Here is a 14158-nt window from a genome sequence, read left to right as displayed (position 1 = left end):
TTCCACCGTCGGAGGGTGGCACGTAACATAAAAGTTCCACCACCACACCTTCAACGTTCTACGCTCGGCTGTTATTCAGCCGTTGCTTTGAGTCTACTCTCACTTGTCCACCGAGACAGTTGGACCGGATCTGAACCGGTGACGCTGTCAGAGACGGACTGTGACAAATCGCGTATTTGCGGTAAAAACTGATAGTGGACTCGCAAGGGCTGTACACCGTCGCGCATCGCTTAGACTTCGCTAAGGTAACTGTTAGTGTGCAGTGCGTGATAATTACAAATCCGCGTGGCAAGTGGTGAATATTATTTCCACTTTTGTGGCGAGCATTTATTTTGAACATTTATTTGAGTATTAGTATCAGGGCGAAGGACTATTTGGTAGGAATGTACCGTAGAGGTCGCCTCTGAACTGATAGTAGTGCTGTTTAAGATAAAATGATTTACTTTCAGTTGAACATAGTGACTTTCAAAGTGTTGTATGTGAGATACTTTACTCAGTATATGTATGAACTATAACTTTATACTTTCATTTATAATCATAGTCCTGATCCCGCTAAGTAGAAGGGGAATAGAAACATTTCATTCAGTGGGCTGGACCAGAATGTGGCCGTGCAGACTGGAAACTATTCTCAGTATGTTCTCCATCTCTTTCTGGCTGACCACCAAAATAGTTTCCAGGCTCGCGTGAAAAAGACAACAAAACAACCATCTCTTCTTCATAATTTAAACCCGCCACCCCACAACGTGCTCATTTCAGCCATAGTTGCTGATGTCATGGTGTTAACATTGGCACATGCATGGGTCGTAAACTGCAGAGGCCCATCGTTAGGAATGTTCGGTGCACTCAGTGTTTAGACACGCTTTTACTCTGACCAGCATTAAAACCTGATCCTACTTTTGCTGCAGTTCGCAGCCTGTCCTGTTTTACCAATCTGCCCAGCCTACAACGTCCAATATCTGTAATGAATGGTGGCCACCCAGCCCCACGACGTCGGGATGTGTTTTCACCTTGGTTTCGTCACATGTTAGAAACACCCACCACAGCACTCCTTGAACATCCATCAAGGCGTGTAGTTTCCGAAATCCCCATGCCGAGCCTCCGGACCTTCACAATCTGCCCTCTGTATGAAGTTCACACGAATCGTGCGCCTTTCCCATTCTACACATAGACAGCACACTCAATGATACTACATTCACTGTGCATGTGTCTGAATAGCAGTCATTCCTCACCAGGTGTAGCTGCTATTGTCTGGATGGGTTTATATCGATAGCAGGTCGTTCGTCATAATGTTCCGGCTTTTTAGTGTATACTGCTGCCATAGAGTTTTTAAACATAAAATTATGCTAATAAACCAATGAATTAGGGGCACCTACCTAAAAACAAGTGATGTATATGCTGACGTATCAGGGTACTGTCTCCATGACACATCGAATGTATAGCTTCCCAATACCATCCAAAAACACTTATCTGTTACCTACAAGTCACGGAGAATAATCGCAGCTGGGTCCAAAGTGTCTGTATTTCACTTGGTGAGATTCCAGGTGCACTTAATTAGGATTACTCTTGTGAGTTCCACATAGTACTTAATGTTATGGAACGTTTTGTGAACCATTCCAAGACTGTAGAGGAATGCCGATGAGAGTACCGTCTTACTGCAATTACAAACTGACTGTGATAGCCTGCAGACAAACAAACAAATGCACATGGTTCTCTGTTCGCCAAAGTGCTTCGTGTCATGCGGTTTTCGATATATTCACATACTACCAGTGGCATGTACCATATTGTGACTGACGAGTCCAGACACATTTTCCCATACTTCAAGTTACAAACTGCAATGTCTCTGCACTCATGCTAATATCTGTACCTTGTGACTTACTATGAACCGAATACAGCATGTAGGACGGTGACTTTTGCATCCCATAGAAAGGAGAAAGTTCTCAGTCGTATGCCTGCACACCTGTAGTTAGTCATTGATCTGACCACGGGCATAACTAGCCTGGGACAGCCAGAGCAATATCCCAGATCCCTGAGACAAGCGACCTCATGGTGTCCAAAACAAAGAAAGGAAAAAGCAATTAAGACAAGGTTGAAAGGGAAAGGAGAAATAGAAAACAGGAAATCAATTTAAAAAAAAATTAAAATGTAACGTAGAAGTGGAAAAACAGAAAATACAATATGCATTAATGGATTGTACTAAATGGAAACGAACAATGAAGAATTTGAATGGAATAAAAAAGCCATACTAGGACATCTGGACTTCTCATAATGGACGACAGGATAATGTACATGTAACACATCCAAGGAAAATGAAACAAGACCCTGCTAACTCTACACAACTAAATTCCTGTCACTCGACAGTAAAGCTTTGAAACAGTAAACCGAACATCGAATTTATGAGGAAAAGGAACTGCCATCAGTGTTAATAAGGATCATCCTCATGGCAAACAACACATAGAACAAATATGAGTAAATAGTAGATGCTCTAGAACAAAAGTTTAACATGTATGCTTAGAGCAGTTCGACAGACGGGAATGGTAAAAATATCAGTATGGATGAAAAAGCCATATATTGCAAATGAAGAATGGTCACGCTAGAAAAATATTCACAACACTGGATGCAGCATACATGTGAAAATATACGACGGCAAATTCGAAAGTACAGCATTGTGTAAAAGTCCCTAGCGACGTAATTGAGCTACACTCCGTCCAATAAAGGTGTAGTAAACCACTAAAGCATCAAAAATTCAACAGCTCACATTCTGCATATGTAACATATGTAACTGTGCATATGTAACATATGTAACTGTAACAATGAGAAGTCTTTGCTATTAGATTCGGAAGCATATGACCCACCTTTACACTGAAGTGTTAATCAAACAAATAAAATAAATAATTATGCATATACTGATCATGTAATGATCCACAACTATTTTTCAACAAGCTTAGAGGCATACTTAATAATACTTAAACTGAGTGGTAAACTAAACCAAAAACCACTATTTAAGAAAACGAGTTATTAAATGAGGACAATACAAGGGCGGTTGTTTGGCATTTGTGTGACGCGGGACCCTTGTTCGCTTAAACAATACAGTTTAATCTGTTACCATAACCTTTACTTGGCATTCCCATTCGTTGACTCAAACTCGCAACCAAATCATCACATTTCAACCTAATGTAGCTCTCAAGATACACTATAGGTCAGTCTGTCACCACATGTAAACTAACCAATTTCAGCCGACTACCTGTGGTATGTCCTCATCTTAATGACTCATTTCAAGATAATAGGATAATTGCAAAATGGTAACACGTTTTAAATGAACATACAACACTGTGTATCATACTAAAAGAATTATACGGAAAATATAGCAGAGACAAAAGAAAGGGAGGTGAAAACACACACACACAGCTAGTAAACTAGAGATAGAAATGACAAGGAAGAGAGAGAGAGAGAGAGAGAGAGAGAGAGAGAGAGAGAGAGGACTCCCTGTGGCACTCAAGACATGGGATGGAAACTACCTAATAGCGACAGCAGTCACCTATGTAGTACATAATGTTTTATTAAACTTGAACCCAAAGCAGTAAAGTGCTTTTGAGAAAAGATACACATTGTTTTTGTGACTTTTGTTACGTGAGGAGAAAATCAGTAACGAGAATAACAGGAAAGAAGCCAAAGAAACGGAAACATAACCTAAAATGTAAACTTTCACGGGAATAATTAATACATTTAGTGAAACTGTACAGGCTTATATTTGTTGGTCGCACGGATTTTATAGGCACCTCGATATTTCGGCTCCATTTGTAAAGAACATTTTCACGAGGTACGTCATTTGGATATACATCTGGTTCACATAGCTCCCTACTGAAGTTGTCGTTTGCTTCGCTACAAAGACGTGAAGCCAGCTAGACAGGACCAGAATATTAAACTCATTTTTGGCTCGTGATGGAGTGCTAAGAGCATGCACTACCTCTGTCACAGGATGCCTCCTCACTTTCGAACTCTCTTAAACTAAACAAATGTCTCGTGACATACGATGTCTCTCAAGGTAACAGCACAGAGAGGTAGTAAATATCAGGTTTTTACTACGGTATGTATCACGTAATAAATTCGATAATATAGCTGATTTTATTACAATGAGCGTCTATCCTTGGGTAGAAAGCGCATTGATGTTCCGTTAAAATATCTCGTCACAACGAAAAAGCGTCAGTTTAGCGCTCCAACTCTTGATCATAATGGTGGTACTTTCGCCCTCGTTTACATCTGCCCAGTGCCACGTGATTGATATCGATTTGATTGGCTGATTAATTAAACTGATCATGAGAGCACCTTTGCAGGGTAAGTGTTTTTTTCCCTACACTCGGATCACACTCGCCATGTAACCGTTACAGACGTTTCTGTAGGTTTCCCACAGGCTAGGTAGTCCTTCCTCCGATAACAAAATGGGTGGTAACCGACGTCAAACAGCTGAAGACATCCAACGCTAATCGCGTTCAGGGGAATAAAATATAAAGTAGATGAGCTATTAGTGTATTTAGATGGTCTCAAAAATAAGAATGAGATAGATATACTCTGTCTATCTGAACGCCATGTAACTGTGGGCATGGATAGTGTCAGTATAAATGGGTATAATTTAGCATCTTACACTTGTAGATCTAGGATGGATAAAGGAGGAGTTGCCATTTTCATAAAACTAGGGTATATATGCAAAACTGTAAAAGTAAGCAAATTTTGTGTTGATCAGTACTTTGATGTTTGTGCATGTGAAATTCAGCTAGATAATGAAGCATTGATATTAGCAACACTGTACAGGTCCCCATTAGGAGACTGGGAGCTGTTCGTAAATGTTTGACTCTCTATTATGCTGTCTGTTAGACAAAAAGAAGAAGTTAGTAAGCTGTGGTGATTTCAACGAAAACTTTCTAAGTGATCCTGATAGGACAAGTGACCTAGAAGTGTTATTAACAACATATAACTTAGAATCAGTGATCAATTTCCCTACACATATAGCTCAAGACAGTGGCACGCTAATAGATAATGCATTTGTACAGAAAGAGGATGTAAAACAAAGACATGCTTTCCCTGTGGTAAATGGATTGTCAGACCATGATGCACAACCAATTAACTTACAAAACCTAAGGTGGTGTATAGTTCGAAAACCATTAAGTAAAAATGTGAGATCGCTCAACCCGGTATCTATAGAGCACTTCAGAGAAAGCTTAAGAAATGTTAATTGGGGAGATGTATATAATGGGCCAGATGCTAATGACAAATGCATCATATTTCTTGATAAATTTATATCCCTTTTTGAACATTGTTTCCCAAAGAAAATTACTAAATGTAACACCACATACTTTTCAAAGAAACCTTGGATTACTGCAAGTATTAAAGTGTCTTCAGAAAGAAAAAGAAAACTGTATGAGACAGCGAGAACTAGTAAAGGTCCAGAAGTAGTTTTACACTATGAAAATTATTGGAACATACTGAGAAAAGTTGTAAGGAAATAAAGAAATAAGTATGTTAGAGAAGAAATTAACAACTCCAGCAATAAAATAAAATCAATATGGAATGTTGTTAGAAGGGAGACAGGAAAAGCAACCACTGGGGCAGGTAATATTACTATTAAAGAGAACAAGACCTTCCTAACCAACACTACACAAGTAGCTAATGTATTTAGCAATTATTTATTAAGTGTAGGAGAAAAAATTGGTGAGAACAGTTCAAAAGAAAAAGCCAGGCAGTACATGGAAGAGTCTGTTTTGAAAACATTTAGTCAGATAAAGTTTCACCTAACAACCTCTTGTGAAATAAGTAAAATTATCATCACTAACTCAAGGTATTTTCCCACACAGGTTAAAATATGCCATTGTCAGGCCTCTCTATAAAAAGGGGGACACCACAGATGTCAATCAGAATCGGCCAGTATCCTTGCTTACACCATTTTCAAAAATCTTCGAGAAAGTGATGTACGCAAGAGTGGTTAGCCATCTCAACACAGTTCGGATTTCAAAAATGCTGTTCCATGGAGACAGAAATATACAATTTCACTGTCCACATAACAGAGTCTTTAAATAGTAAGATGTCACCAATAGGAATTTTGTGTGACTTGTCCAAAGCATTTGATTGTGTGAACCATGACATTATGTTACAGAAATTACAATTCTATGGTATAAATGGAACAGCATACGAGTGGTTTGTCATACCTACGGAACAGGAAGCAAAAAGTTTCCTTATATGGGTCAACTAATTTAAATAAGTTTGCCACTTCATCTATCTGGGGTGAAATTACATTAAGTGTTCCACAGGGTTCAATCATGGGTCCCCTTCTGTTCTTGATATATGTGAACGACCTCCCTTCCTATCTGAAACAGGAAGCTGGACTGACACTGTTTGCTGATGATACAAGCATCATTATTACTCCAGTAAAAGAAACTCCAATTGAAAATGATACAAATAAGGTCTTTGGAAAAGTCATTAATTGGTTTTCTGCAAATGGGCTTGCTCTAAACTTTGAAAAAACACAGTACCTCCAATTTTCTGCTGCAAAAAGTACAATTCCTTCAATAAACATAACACATCAACAGAAGTCAGTAGACAGGGTAGAGCATACCAAGCTTTTGGGTGTACATATAGATGAGAATCTTAATTGGAAAATTCATATTTTGGATCTTCAAGAGGGGTTAGGTTCAGCAACTTTAGCAATCAGAATAATTGCCAATTTTGAGGATATAGAAATTAGTAAGCTAACATAATTTGCATAATTTCCCTCTCTGATGTCATACCGAATAATAGTTTGGGGTAACTCAACATTTAGACAAAAAGCATTCACTGCTCAAAAGAAAGTGGTTAGAATAATGTGTGGGGTTCATAATCGCACATCTTGTAGACATCTTTTTAAAAGATTGGGAATTCTTACAACAGCCTCACAGTACATTTACTCACTAATGAAATTTGTTCTCAACAACATGGTCCAGTTAAAAAACAACAGTGACATTCATGATTATAACACCAGAAAAAAATAAACACTTAAACTATCCTTTACTCAACCTATCTTTGGCAAAGAAAGGGGTAAAATATGCTACTATGAAAATTTTTGGCAAATTACCAGATGAAATAAATGTCTGACAGACAGCAGTAACAGCTTCACAAAAAATTGAAATCATGTCTTCTTGACAACTCCTTCTATACCATAGATGAATTCTTGAGTAGGAATAAATAAATCTATAAATACAGTATACACATTTTGTGCCGTTTAAGGGAATGGGGTAAATAACAGAAATATTAATCTTTAACTCTGTATTGTAATATCTATACATTAAAAAATGTAGTTTCGTATGTGCATTTCTTGTGCGCTTCACGTGTTCCATACCATAACGGCTACTGTACCGTGCGACTGATCAATGGAATACACAACCAAATAACTAACTAACTAGCTAACTAGCGTTCTGTTTCTCAGTTGCCTTGTCTTGCTGGTGGAAGTTAGTCACTTAGAATGCCGCTCCCGAACTAATCCTGGTGAGACCTGTCAGTCTATGTGAGATTGTGGGATACCTAACTCTCCAATCCAACGCCCCGGCCAGATTGCATGTGAACAGCCACTGCCATCACCAGGTCGCGAATTTCTGCCTCGCTTGAAGGCGGTACCGTTCCCGACAGACAACCACCACCAGCAGAGCTATAAAGCTGTTAATGATTCCAGACTCTCAAAAGTTGTCCTGTCCTTCACAGACGGATTGGGCACTTAAATGTCGCTGTGGTAAATACCAGGGTGTTGAACAATAGCACCCTCCCAACCCTTCCGCAAACCGAAACGTTCTTAGATGTGTTTTCGAAATATCCTGGAAAAGCCGACGCAGCGAGCAATAACAAAATACCTGTCTACTGACCGCCACATCCCAACATGCACGAGTCTGCAGACCTAAGTTTAACTCTTACCTCAGAATACAGCCCTATCGAACCGTTCCTATTGGCTCCCGCCAAATTAGTGGGCAGACACTTTGAAAACTCAAATGGGAATCCCTGGAGGGAAGACAATGTCCTTTCCGATTAACACTATTCAGAACCGGCATTTGAAGCTGACCGCAGAAGGATTCTACTGCCGCTAACGTACATTTCGCATAAGGACCACGAAGATAAGGTACGAGAAATTAGCGCTCATTCGGAGATATATACATAGTCTTTTTCCTCCGCTGTATTTGCTAGTGGAATAGGAACGAGAATGACTATTAGTGGTAGAGGATACAGTCCACACTGTATGATGGCTTGTTAAGTAAGCATATAGATTTAGTCTACCTATTGAGATGATAATCCATCCATTTATAGGCGCACAAAACTCGCGGAAGAGTGTTATCTCTTATTTATCGACAAAACAAAAGACGAAACTTCTGCTGCTAATTGTCTCTCTTTGTATTAGCCCGTAACTTTCTCACTGCAGTCACTTCGTGACACGTATGTGAGAAGTCGAAATATGTTTCCCTACAGGGCTTAGAAGAAACAGCATAGAGCTCACCTCCCAACTCTCCTTTCACCAGAGTATCACTTACCTGTTGTATTCTCACGTATCTTCCAGTCTTCGATATATAGCATTTAAATCCACCTCCTTATTTCGACTGGTAAGAGACGTCCTCGGCCAAGTTACAAATCCCTGCTAATTCTCTCGAAATCCCACCATGTTCCAACAGTACTGTTCCATTAGCTAGAAGGTTGACAGGTAGACAGCTAGCGTGACGAGAAAAATTTCACACAAACATACAAGAGGAAACACACAACCAAACTGAGTGTATGTAGACTGCACGAAGAAATTCAGATGCATAACAACTACAATTCATTGATATCGAATGACGGTCTATGAATATCACTCTGCGCACGTCCTAATCTCCTTTACCATGTTCCTATGATTACCACGCCAGAGATACGACTGTGTAATGGGTACTGAGTCTTTGTTGACAGCACAGTGTCTCTCTCTCTCATCGTTATTTTTTGTGACATCCAGTGGAGTAAAACTATGAGCTATAAAAACTTTTGCTAACGTTGCTGGTAGAGAACTCAATAAGATTTTACCATGAGCTCTTCTGATATATTGGTGAAACAAATACCATCTGCGTGTTGACATCAACCATTGTGGTGATCCCATTAAATATACATCTATTGGTCCACTGGAATGGGCAAGCAGTGATCAAAGTCGCTTCCACAGACCTACGTAAAGTTTTGTCACTTGTACTGGAGGAATGCCATACCAGCTACCAGTAACAAAGGGAAAGTTTTTCTATTGTTGTTTGATAGATTGCTTTTTGCTGTAACACAAAGAAGCAGTGTATGACTACAGCTGTGTACATAACCACACATTTTGTTTTTCTAGGGAAAGTTTTTCTATTATTGTTTGATAGATTGCTTTTTGCTGTAACACAAAGAAGCAGTGTATGACTACAGCTGTGTACATAACCACACATTTTGTTTTTCTATGATGACTTCGAGGTCTGTGTCAGGTGCTAAACGCACATTAACATGTTTTGATCCAATGGCTTTCACAGAAAGCTGGACATCGCGTGATGTAAATTATGCTGCTCTCACAACACACAACATGTTTGAAATAAAAGACAAAGAGGCTGTTTCTTATTGGCAAAAATGGGGAGGACATCTCAGCATATGGAAAATAGAAGAGTTTGTGGCATTGTGGAGCATTAGCAAAGAGCTGACCGAAGGTGATGACCTCTACATTTATCTCATCTTCCACAGTGATGACTGATGAGGTAGCAGATATCTCAGTGTTCGATTTCAAAGAGACCAATAGCATTGTAGCCCCTCATTGATGCCACGTACAGGATCAATTTTTCAGTGTTGGCTATCCCTGGAAAGTATTGCTTCCACCAAGACTCTATTATTGGACCGTGACTTCTCTATGCAAGAGGAAGGTTACCAGGAGTGGTGGCAAACTGCGATAGGACTGTCTGGCTACTGATTGTGATATTTATTTCCTTGTAAAATGCCACTGTTTCTCCATGTGCATTTTCGTCTGCCTACGATCATTTCATAGGACAGTTGTGAACATATCATAATTTCTGAACCGTGATCGGGCTCGAACTTTGTAAACAGCATGTGTCGTAAGCCTGTGTGTTTTTGTTAGAATGAATTGCTGTTTTCTTTGACGTGCAAGGTAGTTGTTTCATCAGTCAACGACCTTGCTGCAGTGGTAACTCCGGTTCCCGTCATATCGCCGAAGTTAAGCGCTGTGGATCTGGGCTAGCACTTGGATGGGTGACCATCCGGTCTGCTGAGCACTATCGGCAAGTGGGGCGCACTCTGCCCTTGTAAGACAAACTGAGGAGCTACTTGATTGAGAAGTAGCGACTCTGTTTCGTAATCCTTCTCTAAGTCACAGGTTTGTGCGGTACTGCAAACCCTGTGTGTGCACATTTGCTTGTCAGTTGTCCTGTTTACAGAGTTAGTGTAGCATGGTGTGTATTTTCACATGTCAAACACTGCTGCTATGTATTTCTCTGTTTGCTCATAAGATGCATTTTCCATTGCTGGCGATAATTTTATAGGACTGATGCGAACATGCCATAATTTATAAACTGTAATCGGATTTAAGCACTTGGAACTATACACCTCCAGAATATATATTGTGCATGTATCACAAAGAATCTATGTTTTTCTCTGGTGTAAAAGGAAATAGTTTTATCATCTTGGAGTTTGTCACCATAGTGAATGGGATAGAAAACTACGAGGGTGGATGTATGTCAGATGTTGGACATATATATTCTGCAGTAGAGTATTAAGAGCCTTGCACTTTGCATAACTAATATTTCGTAAATCACATGGCTTAATCATTAAAGCATGTTTAAGTGCAGAACCATGTAGCCATGTGTGTGTTTATGCACAGTTATTTCTCTCTTGCCGTTACTTTCTTGGAATTGATTCCAGGCACTGGAATAATACTCCAGAATTGATAGCACAGTTGATTTACATAAAATGTTTGAAACTCTATCTGTATGGAGCTCCGTCATGCATAAACCACACGTTTGTTCTTAACCATCTATTGTATCACGACAACACTCCCGTACTACTATACACTGATAAATATGGCAAATCTCCATGACATACACGCATCGAGAGAGATCTTGTGCATTTGGATGGATTCCGTGAGTAATATTGGTGTGGAACAATCTTCGCTGAACAGCAGTTGCAGACTCAGCTCATTCTGTTCCTTCCTGAGGAGTACTTCTGGCTAGATGCAAATTAAATCGATGACAGTGTTGTAGGGAGGGTTTGTCAAAGACAATGCAAGCAGATCTTTCAATATCCAACTTTAACCTCTGAATGTGAGAATACTCTATGAAATTACAATGAAATGAATACCCTTAGCTGCATACAGGGATTGATATATGTCAACGGGGACAGTTGAAAATATGTGCCACAACTGGGACTCGAACCTGGTATCTCCTGCTTACATGGCAGACGCTCTATCCATCTGAGCCACCGAGGAGACAGAGGATAGTGCGACTGCAGGAACTTATCTCTGACATGCCTCCCGTGAGACCCACACTGACAACTATTGTCCCGCACTATATTCATAGTGCTCCTGCCCATTATACTCATTACTCATGGCTTTACTGCGGATCCCCGTAAGAGTTCCGGCACTGTTTGTGCATCTGCACAGAATAAGATGGTCAAATGGACGGTGAGATATATGAAGCGCTTATTTGAATAGTGGTACAAGTCCATTACCTCCACTTCTCTGTCTGTTATGGTTCTGAGATTAATGAGCCAAACAAACAGAAAGAAAGGTTCATCTCTAGCAAGAAGCCATATCCTTGAATATTTCTGGTATCTCAACTGCAGATTTTTCAGCGCTCATTTAACTTTAGGACTCTGTATCTCAATATGAACAAAAATTGACTTGTACCACTACTGAAATAAGCCCTTCATATATAGAACACTCTATGGCTCCCAATCACATAGGAAAAGATGGCCAATGGTAGTCATGAATTCCGCACTATTATCAAAGTGTTAGAAATATGTAGATAACCTAACTAGATTGGTATAGGTTCCTATCTGGCATACTTTGGTGTATATGTTCGAGAATTAACAATGAAAGGATATACTGCATAGTCATCTATCTGAATTTGTACTCTAGTATAAGGTACTTGCAAAGTCGTGGAGGGGTGGTTTGGTGATGATACAGAAACTGGGATGTATGCAGCTGTGTCATTGGTCGGCATTGATATTACAGAAAATTGCTAAAATTGATTGTACTATCAACTGTCGTACTTATTACAATACATTGCCCCATATCTGCAGTGCCTTTTCCATCTCAACAGTCCACTGGTACACTGGTGATTTCCACAGAATGATTGACTGACACCACTTGTTTTAGATAGAGAGAGTCTTGGTGGGAACAACACCTTCCAGGAATGACCAGCACAAAAACAGCGATTGCATACATGGCTACAATATAAGGAAACAATGCTTTTGTTCACTTGAAAAAGTAACACTGGGGTATCTACTACCTCATCACTGTGTAAGATGACAATAAATGTAGAGGTAAACACCTTCAGTAAGCTGTTTGGTAACGCTCCACAGTACCACAAACTCTTCCAGTTTCCGTATGTTGTGATGTCCTCCACATATTTCTCAGTAAGAAGCAACGCCTCTGCCTTTTATTTTAACCATGTTGTGTGTTGTGAGAGCAGCATAGCTTACACCATGCGATGTCCAGCTATCTGAGAGAGCCAATGCATCGAAACATGTTAATGTAGGTTTAGCACCTGACACAGACCTCGAATTCACGGTAGAAAAACAAAATGTATGGTTATGTACACAGCTGTAGTCATACACTGCTTCGTTACAGCAAAAAGCAATCTATCAAACAACAATAGAAAAACATTCCCTTTGAGACTGCTAGCTGGTATGGCATTCATCCAGTACAAGTGACAATACTTCACGTAGGTCTGTGGAAGTGACTTCGATCACTGCTCGCCTGCTCCAGTGGACCAATCCATTTACGTATAATGGGATCGCCATATATGGACGAAGTCAACACGCAGTTGGTATTTGTTTCACCAATATATCAGAAGAGCTCATGGTAAAATCTTATTGTGTTCTCTACCAGTAACATTAGCGAAGTTTTTATAGCTCATAGTTCTACGATGTTGGATGTTACAAAAATAACGATGGGAGAGAGAGACACTGTGCTGTCAACAAAGACTCAGTACCCATTACACAGTTGTATTTCTGGTGTGGTAATCATAGGAACGTGGTAAGGAGATTAGAACGTGCGCAGAGTGATATTCATAGACTGTCATTCGATATCGATGAATCGTAGTTATGCATCTGAATTTCAAACTGCAAAGACTCATACACAGAAATGCTCACTGAATGGTCGTTGAGAAGGCACTGTTGGTTGCCTCTTGGTTTATCTGGGTGGTCTGTTGCTCAACAATAGCACATCTGGTCGCCAGAACACATCTCTGCAACCACCATTCACCCGCGTCATCAATGGCCCATCGTGCACCACAGTTGCTTCAGCGCCCGTTTTGGATAGCGCCATTTTGCCACGCACATTGTACTTTAACCATGGTGGCACATGAACAGTTTACAGACGTAGTCGTTTGAGAAATGCTTCCACCCTAGACAGTGTGCGATTTGCAGGGGGGGGGGGGGGATGGGTGGGAATTCCCCCCCCCCTCTGCATCAGACCATCCCCTCCTCTGGTTTTAGTTTATGCATCCCAACCTGGGATGTTTATTTCCCACGCACTGGAGTAAAACTTTACTCATAATTTAAATTTGTGGAGCCGAACACTGAAAGTTTTTAATAATACTATTAATACTATTAATATGTTTCAGTTTTCTATCATCAGAATGATTACAACTTTTCACAAATGTGCCTCTACTTTTTGAATTCCCCTCATATATCTGTACCGGTATGTAGATGATTTTGTAAATAAGCTTTACCTATAATGTACTTTTAAAGATATAACAAGGGATGGCTTTTCTGGTTGGTTGGTTGGTTGTTTGGGGAAGGAGACCAGACAGCGTGGTCGTCGGTCTCATCGGATTAGGGAAGGATGGGGAAGGAAGTCGGCTTTTCTGATAGTGCATACGCGTCAATAGTGAGTTTCAGCATTAACATCTATTTATAAATATCTGTTTAACCATGCGTA

This window comes from Schistocerca americana, chromosome X (genome assembly GCF_021461395.2).
Source record: "Schistocerca americana isolate TAMUIC-IGC-003095 chromosome X, iqSchAmer2.1, whole genome shotgun sequence".
Classification (NCBI taxonomy): Eukaryota; Metazoa; Arthropoda; class Insecta; order Orthoptera; family Acrididae; genus Schistocerca; species Schistocerca americana.
This window is presented reverse-complemented; position numbering follows the sequence as displayed.